Raw genomic sequence first — 14370 nt, forward strand, 5'->3', positions numbered from 1 at the left:
GATAAGAATCCGCACTATCTCTTGGATATTTGTTTGTCAAGGAATGTGTCTTGACAAGAGAGTCTTATATGTCAAGAAGACACTGGGAGTCTAATCAAGAATAAAACCTGTAGTTTATCACTAGCACACGACTTGAGGTTTATAACCTATCGTGTTGACATATTCCTATTTCTGTGCCCATTCCAGTTAAAGTTGGCTTTATATATGAGTTCTGAGAGTTCTCAATTGGTTGCATAACAACTTGGAAGCAATGGCAGACCCTTGTGCTGCCAGGTGGCAAGAAGTTAAGACTGCACAAGTTCAGTCCATATGAATTTGGATTTGTCACTAACCTTGTCTTGTGATTATGGTTTTGACAAATTCACATGGATAGGAACACATACACCATAAAATCTAAGTGTCATAAGGTTTCTCTCTGATTCATGAAAATGATGGTGAGGAAACACTTTCACTAAGTGGTTTTAATTGTGATATTTGCATTCTCAAAGTCGTTAGTGGAGCGTGTGTGGTTAACCGACACACTAACATGGACTTGTGAGGAATGGAAAAGGTCTAATCAATTGAGACTATGATTACGGCATCCCTTTTCATAGTTTTGAAATTGTTTAGACACACATGTGTGCTATCTAAGGAAAGGTGTATGATTTTGATAAATTTTTATCAAAGCATCTCGTATCAAAAATTTGAACTTTGGTAAGAAAGTCAATAACGTGTTGATTTCTAGAAGTCCAGCTGATTTCTGAGTACATGTCAAAGCTAGTGGGAGCATAAGTGTTATGCTAATAATCATCATGTTAGTGGGAGCATGATAATTAGAATAAGTGTTGCAAGTTAGTAATGTTAATTATAGAAAACAAAAGTTTCAATTGGGAAAAGTTTTTTTGCTATAATTAAGGGAGAGGAAATTATACTTCATTTCAATTCTAAAAGCTTAGATTGAGATTTTAATCATCTTTAGTCAAGAATATATATATATATATATATATATATATATATATATATATATATATATATGAATTTTATGTGGAATGGCTCAACTTAAGGAAATTCTATATATATTGCGTTCTCAAAATTCGATTATGATTACGGCATCCCTCTTCATAGTCAAATTATGAAAAAATGGCAAATTAAAAAATATTGTAGCAAAAGACTGATCAATGATCATGTCTTTATGTGAGACATCATGAATCGTGTCCCATATGCTTCGGGTATAAGATTGATTACATGTGCTATAATATTTATCCTTTCTAAATTTTCCAAATGCCCAGGGCATTAAGAGGGGAAAAGGTCTAGAATTGGATATGACTAAGATGATTAAGCAATTGTCGAGGACAATCTAAGGTTTACCAAAGATTGGTTGCTCAGGGACAGTTGGAAGTATAATGTTAATTTTGGAAGGACCATATTGACATATTCTGAAAAGAGGCTACTCTTGTTCAGAAGTGATAGTCAAAATGGGAATATGGAAATGTTCCCATAGGTGGAAGTTATTCATTAAATCTGTGTAGATTAGGAAACTTAATGCAAGAAGGATGTTCATAGCAATGTACTTTGAATTTGAGACTTCGTTTCCATGGAATTGATCTCCATTGGAATACTCTGTAATGTCTGATGACAAGTCTTTGTGATTTTTGTGCATAGTCATTACAAGAGGATCAATGCATATAAGTTTAGAATCTTACAGATTTCGGTAAATAGCAGGAATTTAGAATTCTTACATTTACGATAAGGATTTGGGATTGTGAAATGAGAATCAGCGGAATTATGTTCAATTGATCTATTCCACAAAGTAAGGATCATAGACAAACATAGAGTGCATACTTGGTGTATGACGTAATTATTGTTTGGATAAACATAGTGTGCATGCTTGGAGCATGGGATGACTATTGTTTCCGATTCAAGTATAAAGTTGATCATTCGATACATTATACAATGAATAATGAGTAATCAATATGGTATTTAAATAAAAGGTGTTTTATTTACTCTCAAAGGTGCTTGGGGCCATATAGGATTAGTATTATTCTTTTTTTCACTTTGCATGTTTTGACTTCCCGAATAACCAAGTTATTCAAATTCTCCGCGGTCAGTCATATGTTGGAAGTAGATATGAATCAAGACTGTCATGAAGTTGGCTTGTAGATGTCTAAGGTGTTGGACATAGCAAGAGTTGCTACAACATTCATGAGTGCTCATAAGTTCTGAGTATTGGATTAAACCCACACTCATTTGACTCACTTCATGGATTTTATCACGAGTGATCATGAGACGATAATATCTTATATTCTTCAAACCTAGAGATATGACTTGTTGACTATGAGTTGGTTATACATTGATTGCACGAAAACGCATTGGTAACTCAATGTAATAAAACATGCCTTTGTGTATGATTCAACAAGTAGTATAACAAGCATATGAGTCGAAGTTTATCCATTCCTTTTACCCTTGAAGGGATAAAAGCGATATCTGTGGGCCCCTCGATGATTTAGTGATGACACCCCTAAGTGCTTGGGCAAGCCTGGACTGATTTGATTTGTTCAATTAGTCGGTAGTCATAAATCGGAAATCGGGAAACAATAAATGTACCGAGAGAATAATTATAATCCATGTCTCAGTCCATATGATATCTAGAATGGAGGAATATATGATCCCTTATCTAATGGACAAGTCATTGACTAGGTCAGAGTTCGACATCGACTTTAAGAGCTACGATTGCTAGTCGGGATCTTGGAGTCATATGCAATAATAGTTTTAGACTTATCCAAGTGGGAGACTATTGGATTAGATGTCTAAGCCCATAACTATTATTGGTATGTATTTGACCCGAGAGTAGCATGGTCCATTTGGGTTGCACTTCACCGGAACAATTTATATGAATAGTCTTTTGAGAATAGTATGTTTATGATTTATATTAATATATTATAAATTCTAATATATTAATATGGAATCATATTATTTAATTAGTATTGATCAAGAATTAATTTAGTGATAAAAAAGGAACTAATTAAATATGGACTCTTATATATATAGCATGGGCCAAGTTCATTTAGGTTGGGCTAAGCTTTCATGGATAGTCCATGGAGTTTTTAACCCATGGATCCTATGGAAATGAAAGGTCATGGGTATTAGGGTTTACATGAATGTAACCCTAATCCTCCATACTATATAAAGAGGTCTTTGGCACATGAAATGGCACTAGGGTGTGAGGATACAATAGTGGGCCAATTTCTAGTTTGCATTATATTCTGTCAAGTTTTCCAAGGTGTTTTTGGTGATTTGTGATTCCACTTGAGGCTTCCACACTATTAGGGCTAAGCTCTTAAAGTTCAAGACTTCAAGCCACATCAAAAGGTATGTTATCTAACTAGGTTTTTATAGTATAGTTACTTCATATTATGCTAGTTAGGACAAAACCTTGGAATATTGAATATTTGCATGTATAATAGAGAAAACATAGATCCAAGGTTTATAGGGTTGCATGTAGACCATAGGAGTGTTAGAATGCTCAAAACCCATCAAGCATCACCTTATAAGGGGTGTGGATACCTTAACTTCCTTGTCACAAGACATTATAAAGTCGTGAGGGCAGCAGATCCCATAAGAACTCTGTAGTTAAGCGTGCCCGGGTGAGAGCAATCCATGGATGGGTGACCTCCTGGGAAGTTTTCGTGTCGGGAGCCCAAAGAGGACAATATTGTAATACGTGCTAAAGGAGGATGTTACATAATAACTATCACGTCAACATCGACTGACCTCCTTTTGAGATGATTTATGGGGGGAAGTGTCGGACCCCGATAGGGGTGTAAATGAGCCGAGCTACTCGTGAGCTACTCGGGATCGACTCGTTAAAAGCTCGACTCGAGATCGAATTAAACGAGCCTGAGCAAAGCTCGAGCCGAGCTTCAATTCATGGGCTTGCGAGCCTAAACGAGCTTAAACGAGCCTATATATATATATATATATATATATATATATATATATATATATATATATATATATATATATATATAAACACACACACATAGAGACTCGTTTATGTAACGCCCCGGTTTTTCTCGGTACGTTTGGTTATTTTAACTTAATTATCCTTGTAACCTTGGGTTAATTTATTTAACCAATGTCTGATTTCTTATGTTATTGGACTCTTTTGATCATCTTGTAAACTCCTTTTATTGAAGTCCATGGGCTATGGGCCTATTTGCAAGTCCATCTAGTAAATAGTACTTAATGTGTTAATTGAGTCATTTGGAACACACACAAGAAAAACACTCTAAACCCTCCATCTCTCTCTCAAATCGTCCTCTCTCTCTTTCGGATCAAGAGCAGCCAAGGGGCTGTTTTTTGGAGCTTAATTCTTGTTCATTTCTAGCCTTGATTCGTATTGGTATGAACCTCCTTATCATTTCTTACAACTTGATTCATAACCTTGTTCTAGTTTTATGATTTCATCTTCACTTCTTCTCCTTCCTATTTGATTTGTAATTGTATGTTATACATCATCTCAAGATCCTATCTTCACCCCATATATGGTGGATGATGGATCTAGGGGATTACATGTGGCAAAAGATCATGGAAACCCTAAAAGGGAGAATGGTGATTTTATGTGCTTTATGTTCATTTTCATGTTGATTATTATTACAATCTTGTGGCAAAATGAAATCCTAATGATACCTAACCCTTTTTAGTACCACCATGATCATGGGGACTAAATTGGGATGATGAACACATCTTAAAATGTGTTTCAAAGGGAGAAGGATGGATAAGCCAAAAAGGAATCACGGGTGGCTACGATTCTGTTTTCCATCAGATCTGTAGTCATTTTGTAAAATTCATATCTTGAGCTCTAGAACTCAAACGGACCCCAAACTAGTTCCAAAAGTTCACAAATTGAGTTGTCTAACTTTCTTAAGCAGGCCAACCTCACTGATAAGGACTTTATCTATGGGAAAGAATGGCATCTTTGCTGTTAGGTCTGATCCGGGTCTGTTCTGATATGTCATTTTGTTTTCATCATTTCTAAGGCTTGGAAAAGGATCCAGAGTGATTCCAAGTTTCTTTATGTTCCTTATATTATGAATTTAAGATCTGGAGTAGATGAGGTGTTATTTCCAATTATAAATTGGTTAAAATGGATCCACACTCCAGATCAGTGGGCAGTCACCAGCTTTTGCTAGTGCTGTGATTGTCCACAATGTGAATTTTATATCTGGAGTTTGGGAAATGATTTTCATTAAATCCCAACTCTGAGACTTTCATTTGTATGTCCTTTACTTCTCTTAATTTTGGTTTGGACGAATTCTACTCACAAGTTGGGTAGATTTGGCCAACATCACTTGACTGTATTGTTGGAGACAGAAGTGATACACCATTTTGTAAAATTCATATTTAATTCATCTTTTGGAGTTAGAATGAGTTCTTTATAGTTGTGGAATCCTGAGCAATCATAGTTTCCTATAAAATTTAGTTAAAGCTATGTTTCTGTTTTAGATTTTGGAGTAAATCCGTTTTGAACAGCAGGTCTGTTTTAGAGACCTTGCTGTGATTACTCTTTTCTCAACTCATAGCTTCATTACTTCTCCTTTCTAACCTTTAGTCCTTCTTAGGTGAGGTTTTGAAGTTTGCTCAAGCTTGGTAGCATTATTTGATTGTTAGATATCCTTACTACTCACTCAAGGTGAGTTCTCTCACACCGTTGTATTGATGTTTGCGTTTGCTAGTTAGCTCGTGTGTGATTATTTGAATTTATTATAAAGGCATGCTATATAACCATTGTTTTAATTCGTACATGTGCACTGTATGTAACTAATTATGGATATGGGGACACCACCAAAGGATACAGATTTACCGGTGCGGTGGGTAGGTAATATCACCAACGTAATACTCATCATGAGGTGCGGTGATTAGGGCCAAGTGATACGGGATCTTCCCGGTGCGGTTCAAACCTACAAGTCCTTCTTGTATTATTGGCATTGATTCGTTCTTTGCCCTTATTATACAACTATAATTGGAAAATGGATTAGGGTTAGTAAATATGAATGTTAGTACAATGTCTGTGTTTGAATTCACTAAGCTTTGTGCTTACGCTTTCCCTTATAACTTTTCAGGTGTTAAGATTAAAGAGGCTAAGGCTTGACATGGAGCACCGGGACATCGCTACTAGTTATTTTTGTTGGGACCTTATTATTATTATTACCTCCGCACTTATTTTATATGATTATTAAGTTGATGGATTATGTTATGACTATTTCAGTTGTTTTAATTTAATTTAAGATGGGTTTAAAAGTTTAAAATTTTTGCAAAAAATATTTGGGTGTCACAAGTTGGTATCAGAGCCACGGTTTGAGGGAACTAGGCATTCTTGTGGATGTTCTAGACTCAAATTTGAGGCTCTATAAGAGTTTATTTTCTTTTTAAAATATTTTTCAAACTTTCTGAAGACTAGTAGTGGAAGATGTCGCGGTGTGCCAGTCGGCCAGCCAAGTAAGCCTTATTTCTTATGTTAAATGTTTATGTTAAATTGTTGACTATGAATTGGATTCTAATAGTCTTAAAATGTTAGATTACACACTTATTTAAGGTTAACATGTGAGAGAGTTGTAAAATTAACGGCTAGAGCGAGCTGGAAATTTTGAAACTAGACGCGAATGCGAAATTGGAACTTGTGTGGAAGGTAGTAGAAGGGCCCCAACTATTTGAAACATCGGTGCCGGTTTCGGGTCGGGGCAAGGTTGAGAAATTTTCGGCAAGCTGAGTGTTTCGTCTTCCTAGAAATATCTAGGCTGAATTATTTCTAAATATTTTCCTCCTTCTGCGGATACAGATGGCTCCGCCTGCTCGACTTAATCAGCTCCAAATGGAGCAAGTTAGGGAGATTGTCGCTGAGGAATTCAATAACGCTTTCAACGAACTGATCCCGGGTGTGACCAATGACATAATCAACCAAGTCGGTGCTTTTCTGGATGAGCGCCTGGCAGCTATTCCCGGGGGAGCATTACCGGCTCCGCCCGTTCGGGATTCGACATACTACTTCGAGAAGTTCAGCAAGTGTAGCCCTCCTCTTTGGAACGGTGAATCCGACCCAGTTGCTGCTAAGCACTGGGTGTCAGATGTTGAGGGCGCTTTCATGACTGTTGGGTGTCCGGACCAGTACAAAGTTGTGATCGCCATGAATCAGCTGCGGAAAAGGGGAAAGACATGGTGGAACACCATCACCGCTCTATTAAACGAAGAAGAAGTGAGGGCCATGTCTTGGGCCCAATTTGTGGAGAGGTTCGAGGCACAATATGTGCCTAAGGTGGAGCAGCAGCGGATGCAGCAAGAGTTCATGGCCTTACAGCAGACTACCGAGTCCGTTAGCGACCTGAACGCCAAGTTCTTGGAGATGCTATCTTTTTGTCCCTCGTTTGCTGGGAACGAGGCCTGGTTGGTCAGCCGATACACTGCCATTCTACGTACCGAGATTCGGGAATTCGTTAGCATGCAGGAGTTCCCGACTTTATCCGCGATCATGGATGCAGCAAGGAGGAGGGAAATCGAGTTGTAGACCCAGTCCAAGAGGAAGGCCAATGACACCTCCTCCAAGACATCCGGAGATGCCCAGAAGAAGCAAAAGTAGGGTGGTAATTCAAGGTATGAGTACAGGCCGTCTTCAGGTCAGGGCGAGAAAAATCCGTTGATATGCTACAACTGCAAAAAGCCAGGGCATCATTGGAAGAATTGTAGGGCTCCCCCAGCGAGTGCAGTTCCTCATATTACTTCTGCTGCTCCCGTCTGCTATCACTGCAACGAGACGGGACACAAGAAGCCCGAATGCCCGAAGTTGAAGGCTGGTAAAGGAGGCGGGGGTACAAATCCTGCAATTGCATTGTCTTCTAAGGGACCCACTATGGTGACACGAGGTCGTGCTCACCAGATGACTGCGGATGAGCCGGTGATTACCGCGACAGTGGCAGGTAAATTTCTTTTTTTTTCCTTTCTCTCCTGGCATTATTTAATAAATGGTAGTTAGAATTGTTTACATGATTGTATGTGGTGAATCAGGCACTTATTTGCTAGATTCCGAGCCCGCTGTTGTTATGTTTGATAGCGGTGCTACCCATTCTTTCGTATCTCGCGCGTTTATTAATCGTTTGGGGCGTAGTATCGGAAAATTGGCTCGCCCAATGGTTGTCGAAGTTGCCGACAACCGCACTATTTATGTCACCGATGTTTATCGGGGTTGCACTCTCGAGTTTTCTGGAGTTGAATTCCCTATTGATCTTATCCCTATTGCGATGCGAGAGCTCTGCGTTATCGTAGGCATGGATTGGCTTGATGCGTTTGATGCGGAAATCCACTGTCGTAAGAAGCAAGTTCGTGTTCGAAACCCTAGAGGTGGAGAACTTATTATTTAGGGGGACATTCCCCGCCTGGCTATGGCTTCTTGCTCTTCTGCTATAGCACTAGACGACGTTCATATCGTTTCCGACTTCAGCGATGTCTTTCCGGAGGAACTCCCTGGCTTGCCACCTATTCGGCAAGTGGAGTTTCGCATTGATTTGGTGCCGGGTGCGACTCCGGTAGCGAAATCTCCTTACCGCTTGGCACCACCTGAAATGAAAGAGCTCCAAGACCAACTTCAAGAACTAAGTGATAAAGGGTTTATACGGCCAAGCTGCTCGCCTTGGGGTGCTCCTATTCTCTTTGTGAAGAAGAAAGATGGATCCCAGCGAATGTGTATTGATTATAGGGAGCTAAACAAGCGCACGATAAAGAATAGGTACCCGTTGCCACGTATTGACGATCTTTTCGATCAGCTTCAGGGAGCGTCTTGGTTTTCCAAGATTGATTTACGTTCCGGTTACCATCAGATGCGGGTTCGTGAAGAAGACATTGAGAAAACAGCATTCCATACTCGTTATGGGCACTTTGAGTTCGTGGTGATGCCTTTTGGGCTCACCAATGCACCCGCAGCGTTTATGGATCTCATGAACCGGGTGTGTAGCCCGATGCTTGACCGTTCGGTCATAGTGTTCATAGATGATATCTTGGTCTATTCTAAGAGCAAAGAGGAGCATGAGCAACACCTTCGGGAGATTCTGGAAACTCTGGCAAGAGAAAGGCTTTATGCTAAATTCTCAAAATGTGAATTTTGGTTGGAAGAAGTTCAGTTCTTGGGGCATGTGGTAAACAAACACGGTATTAAGGTCGATCAAGCCAAGCTTGATGCGGTTAAACAATGGAAGATTCCGAAATCACCTTCTGAAATTCGCAGTTTCTTGGGTTTAGCCGGTTATTACCGGAGGTTCATTGAAAATTTCTCTAAAATCGCCTTACCGCTCACCCGATTGACCAAGAAATCAGTGAAATTCGTTTGGGGCCCGGAGCAGCAGCTGTCGTTTGATGAGTTAAGGAAACGATTATGTGATGCTCCGATTTTGGCCTTACCAGATGGGGTTGAGGATATGGTGGTTTACTGTGATGCATCGCTTCAGGGTCTTGGTGCCGTGTTAATGCAACGAGATAGGGTGATAGCCTATGCCTCCCGACAGCTGAAACCCCACGAACGAAACTACCCCACTCATGATTTGGAGCTTGGGGCTGTTGTTTTCACTCTTAAGATTTGGAGACACTACCTCTATGGAGTGAAGTTTATCATATACACTGACCATAAGAGTCTGAAATATTTGTTCGAGCAGCGGGATTTGAACATGAGGCAGATCAGATGGTTGGATGTGGTAAAAGATTATGATTGTGAAATTCACTACCACCCCGGTAAAGCTAATGTGGTAGCTGATGCTCTCAGTCGTAAACAATCTGCCGAACCGATTCGAGCTAAGTGTCTCCGGATCACGATGATGTCGTCTTTGTTAGATCTAATCCGGGACGCCCAAAAGACGGCAGTACTGGAGGAAAACATCAGGCGTGAGAAGATTGGGAAAGAGTTGCCTAAGATGGAACGAGACGGGCGGGGTTTGCTGACTCGCTACGGTAGGGTTTGGGTTCCATATACCGGGGGAAATCGGAAAACCCTAATGGATGAGTCTCATAAGTTAAAATTTTCTATCCATCCTGGCGCTACTAAAATGTACCGGGACCTTCAGGAGGCTTACTGGTGGCATGGAATGAAGAATGATGTGGCTCGATTTGTGGAAGAATGTATGACCTGTCGGAAGGTCAAGGCGGAACACCAGAAACCGCATGGGAAGTTGCAACCATTGGAGATTCCTGAATGGAAATGGGAGCATCTAACCATGGACTTCATTACAAAACTTCCTAGAACTGCCTGAGGAGCCGATACGATATGGGTGATTGTTGATCGTTTGACTAAGAGTGCTCACTTTCTGGCTATAAAGGAGAGCTCGTCGGCAGAGAAATTAGCCGAGATCTTTGTTCGGGAGATTGTGTCATTACATGGGGTGCCCGTTTCTATCGTCTCCGATCGGGACACCCGATTTACTTCTCGGTTCTGGAGGAAGTTTCAAGAGGAGTTGGGCACACGATTACATTTTAGCACCGCCTTCCATCCGCAGACAGACGGGCAGAGTGAGCGGACGATTCAGACCTTGGAGGACATGCTTAGGGCATATGCGATTGATTTTGGGGGTAGTTGGGATGACCATCTACATCTAGCTGAGTTTTCTTATAACAACAGCTATCACTCTAGCATTAAAATGCCTCCATATGAAGCCTTGTACGGGAGGAAGTGCAGGACGCCCGTTTGTTGGGGAGAGGTTGGGCAGAGGGTACTTGGGAGTACCGACATCGTGCTACGGACTACGGAGAAAATCCAAGTGATTCGGGATCATTTGGTCACAGCGAGCAGTCGTCAGAAAAGTTATGCCGACAAAAGATGCTCCAATCTTGAGTTCCAGGTGGGAGATTATGTTTTGCTTAAAGTCTCCCCCTAGAAAGGTGTGATTCGATTTCGAAAGCGGGGAAAGCTCGAACCCCGATTCATTGGACCCTACAAGGTCATAGCCCGTGTGGGAAAGGTGGCTTACCGTTTAGAGCTGCCTGACGAGCTTAGTCTAATTCATAATACGTTCCACGTGTCTCAGTTACGAAAATGCGTGGTTGACGAGACCGCTGTGATACCACTGGAGGACATACAGATTGACGAGCGTCTCAATTATGTTGAGAAACCAATCGCTATTTTAGAACGAAAGACGAAAGCTCTCCGCAACAAGACTATAAACCTGGTTAAGGTGCAGTGGAAACATAGGAAGGGTTCGGAGTGGACATGGGAACCGGAATGCGAGATGCGGGCTCATTACCTAGATCTGTTTCTAGGCGTTGACTTCGAGGACGAAGTCCGTTCTTAGTGGGGGAGAGTTGTAACGCCCCAGTTTTTCTCGGTACGTTTGGTTATTTTAATTTAATTATCCTTGTAACCTTGGGTTAATTTATTTAACCAATGTCTGATTTCTTATGTTATTGGACTCTTTTGATCATCTTGTAAACTCCTTTTATTGAAGTCCATGGGCTATGGGCCTATTCGCAAGTCCATCTAGTAAATAGTACTTAATGTGTTAATTGAGTCATTTGGAACACACACAAGAAAAACACTCTAAACCCTCCATCTCTCTCTCAAATCGTCCTCTCTCTCTTTCGGATCAAGAGCAGCCAAGGGGCTGTTGTTTGGAGCTTATATCTTGTTCATTTCCAGCCTTGATTCGTATTGGTATGAACCTCCTTATCATTTCTTACAACTTGATTCATAACCTTGTTCTAGTTTTATGATTTCATCTTCACTTCTTATCCTTCCTATTTGATTTGTAATTGTATGTTATACATCATCTCAAGATCCTATCTTCATCCCATATATGGTGGATGATGGATCTAGGGGATTACATGTGGCAAAAGATCATGGAAACCCTAAAAGGGAGAATGGTGATTTTATGTGCTTTATGTTCATTTTCATGTTGATTATTATTACAATCTTGTGGCAAAATGAAATCCTAATGATACCTAACCCTTTTTAGTACCACCATGATCATGGGGACTAAATTGGGATGATGAACACATCTTAAAATGTGTTTCAAAGGGAGAAGGATGGATAAGCCAAAAAGGAATCACGGGTGGCTACGATTCTGTTTTCCATCAGATCTGTAGTCATTTTGTAAAATTCATATCTTGAGCTCTAGAACTCAAACGGACCCCAAACTAGTTCCAAAAGTTCACAAATTGAGTTGTCTAACTTTCTTAAGCAGGCCAACCTCACTGATAAGGACTTTATCTATGGGAAAGAATGACATCTTTGCTGTTAGGTCTGATCCGGGTCTGTTCTGATATGTCATTTTGTTTTCATCATTTCTAAGGCTTGGAAAAGGATCCAGAGTGATTCCAAGTTTTTATATGTTCCTTATATTATGAATTTAAGATCTGGAGCAGATGGGGTGTTATTTCCAATTATAAATTGGTTAAAATGGATCCACACTCCAGATCAGTGGGCAGTCACCAGCTTTTGCTAGTGCTGTGATTGTCCACAATGTGAATTTTATATCTGGAGTTTGGGAGATGCTTTTCATTAAATTCCAACTCTGAGACTTTCATTTGTATGTCCTTTACTTCTCTTAATTTTGGTTTGGACTAATTCTACTCACAAGTTGGGTAGAATTGGCTAACATCACTTGACTGTATTGTTGGAGACAGAAGTGATACACCATTTTGTAAAATTCATATTTAATTCATCTTTTGGAGTTAGAATGAGTTCTTTATAGTTGTGGAATCCTGAGCAATTATAGTTTCCTATAAAATTTAGTTAAAGCTATGTTTCTGTTTTAGATTTTGGAGTAAATCCGTTTTGAACAGCAGGTCTGTTTTAGAGACCTTGCTGTGATTACTCTTTTCTCAACTCATAGCTTCATTACTTCTCCTTTCTAACCTTTAGTCCTTCTTAGGTGAGGTTTTGAAGTTTGCTCAAGCTTGGTAGCATTATTTGATTGTTAGATATCCTTACTACTCACTCAAGGTGAGTTCTCTCACACCGTTGTATTGATGTTTGCGTTTGCTAGTTAGCTCGTGTGTGATTATTTGAATTTATTATAAAGGCATGCTATATAACCATTGTTTTAATTCGTACATGTGCACTGTATGTAACTAATTATGGATATGGGGACACCACCAAAGGATACGGATTTACCGGTGCGGTGGGCAGGTAATATCACCAACGTAATACTCATCATGAGGTGCGGTGATTAGGGCCAAGTGACACGGGATCTTCCCGGTGCGGTTCAAACCTACAAGTCCTTCTTGTATTATTGGCATTGATTCGTTCTTTGCCCTTATTATACAACTATAATTGGAAAATGGATTAGGGTTAGTAAATATGAATGTTAGTACAATGTTTGTGTTTGAATTCACTAAGCTTTGTGCTTACGCTTTCCCTTATAACTTTTCAGGTGTTAAGATTAAAGAGGCTAAGGCTTGACATGGAGCACCGGGACATCGCTACTAGTTATTTTGTTGGGACCTTATTATTATTATTACTTCCGCACTTATTTTATATGATTATTAAGTTGATGGATTATGTTATGACTATTTCAGTTGTTTTAATTTAATTTAAGATGGGTTTAAAAGTTTAAAATTTTTGCAAAAAAAATTTGGGTGTCACAGTTTAGGCTCGATTAGGCTCGCGAGCCCACTAAATTGTTAAACGAGTTCGAGTTTCCTCAAAATTAAACGAGCCGAGCTCGTGCTTGGTCAGGCTCGGGCTCGGCTCGGCTCGTTTACACCCCTAGACCCCGATTTGTTGGAGCGAGGTTGGATAGTGAGTCATGGGGAGTACCGAAGTGGTACTCAAGACCACCGAGCTGATTCAGCAGGTGCACAGGAGACTCCAGACCGCATAGGACCATCAGAAGAGCTATGCAGACAGACGTCGTTTGGACCTTGAGTTTTAGGTCAGGGATTTTGTGCTCCTAAATGAGTCGCCTTGGAAAGGCGTCATCCGGTTTAGGAAATTGGGCAAGTTGGGCCCAAGATTGATTTGGTCCTTTCAGGATCGCTGCCCGAGTGGGCAAGGTTGCATATCGGTTGGATTTACCAGCCGAATTATGCCAGATCCACAACACGTTCCATGTCTCTAAGCTATGAAAGTGTCTGGCCAATGATTTCATAGTGGTTTCTTAGGTGATATTTAGGTGGATGAGCGCCTGAACCATGTGGAGAGACTAGTTGCGATTCTTGATAGGAAGACCAAGACCTTACTCAACATGGTAGTGGAGTTGGTAAAGGTGCAATGGCAGCACCGGAAGGGTTCCAAGGGGACATGAGAATCCGAGGAGAAGATAAGAGAGCATTACCCCGAGTTATTTACAGCAGTAGACTTCGAGGACGAAGTCTGATTCAAGTGGGGGAGAGTTATAACACTTGTTTCTCAGGTACATTCCT

This window comes from Lactuca virosa, chromosome 1, assembly GCF_052849685.1.
Source record: "Lactuca virosa cultivar CGN04683 chromosome 1, Lactuca_virosa_CGN04683_v6, whole genome shotgun sequence".
In the NCBI taxonomy this organism is placed as follows: Eukaryota; Viridiplantae; Streptophyta; class Magnoliopsida; order Asterales; family Asteraceae; genus Lactuca; species Lactuca virosa.